Source organism: Schistocerca cancellata, chromosome 8, assembly GCF_023864275.1.
Source record: "Schistocerca cancellata isolate TAMUIC-IGC-003103 chromosome 8, iqSchCanc2.1, whole genome shotgun sequence".
Classification (NCBI taxonomy): Eukaryota; Metazoa; Arthropoda; class Insecta; order Orthoptera; family Acrididae; genus Schistocerca; species Schistocerca cancellata.
The window spans coordinates 417,730,605-417,731,867 of NC_064633.1; the positions used below are offsets into that span (position 1 = coordinate 417,730,605).

The 1,263-nt window shown below is 49.1% G+C and overlaps 1 non-coding gene across 1 annotated transcript; it reads right to left on the reverse strand.

Moving 5' to 3' along the window:
* Positions 1-842: 842 nt before the first annotated feature.
* Trnap-ugg (transfer RNA proline (anticodon UGG)) lies at positions 843-926 on the reverse strand. The gene has a single exon. It is a non-coding gene; the product is annotated as a tRNA-Pro (tRNA).
* Between the last annotated feature and the right edge of the window lie 337 nt (positions 927-1,263).

Sequence of the window (1,263 nt, forward strand, 5' to 3'; positions counted from 1 at the left end):
GGTAGAAGACTTGTCGTAGGTTGTACAACAGATCTATGGAAGAGAGGTAATTCGGACTTAACTGTTTTGATACACAATAGATCTCCACCTCGCTTGCACCGTAACACATTGGTTGAAAACCGAATCACTGGCCAATCGTTACAAACTGCGTGGCTAATAAGATCACCAGATTTGAAGCCGTATAATTTCTAGCTGTGAGGTTACCGGAGGAGGGCAAGGAGGTGGAGGAGGAGGAGATTAGTGTTTAACGTTCCGTCGACAATGGGGTCATAAGAGACGGAGCACAAACTCGCGCCCTTTCGAAGCAGCCATCGCGGCATTTGCCTTAAGCGATTTAGGAAAACCACGGGAAACCTACATCAGGATGGCCGGACGCGGGTTTCGCCATCGTCCTTCCGAATGCGAATGCAGAGCACTAAGACGCTCGGTATAAGGTTACAGGAAGGACTGGGTTTATCAACGGGAGACTGACACACGATGGAGGAAGAAGATGAGCAAAGCGGGGGAGGCAGCCAAATATCCCGCCGGAGATGTTCCGGCCAGTCGCAGAGCCGGCTCTAGTGTGATTCCCGGCCGTTGTGGATGCAGGTGGTCGTCACGTTGAGCAACATTTGTCACCTGGAACTTAAACATGGTACGCAATTAGCAAATGTCACCCTCTCCTGTGGTAATTAAGATGCGTTTCTTCCAACGGTACATCCGTCAAGTCTCTTCCGCACGTCCTTACAAACGTTTCGACAAAATGGCTCTGAGCACTATGGGACTTAACTGCTGTGGTCATCAGTCCCCTAGAACTTAAAACTACTTAATCCTAACTGACCTAAGGACATCACACACATCCATGCCCGAGGCAGGATTCGAACCTGCGACCGAACCGGTCGCGCGGTTCCAGACTGTAGCGCCTAGAACCGCTCGGCCACTCAGGCCGGCGATTCCACAAAATTTCATTCGTCTAATATCACAGGGGCCATCTCAAGTAGCGGAGGTTTAATTATAAACACTCTCTATACAGAGAATATTAGCCGTCCTATCACACTTCCTCGTGGCAGAGCTGACGATACCCTAATCTCTGATGAAAACTTGCCATTGAGGACAACGTATTAGGTTCTATTACTTAGGAAGTCTTCGAGCTCCAAAAGGGCTGTATGCACTATAGGACTTAACGTCTGAGGTCATCAGTGCCCTAGACTTAGAGCTACTTAAACCTAACTAACCTAAGGACATCACACATATCCATGCCCGAGGCAGGATTCGAACCTGCGA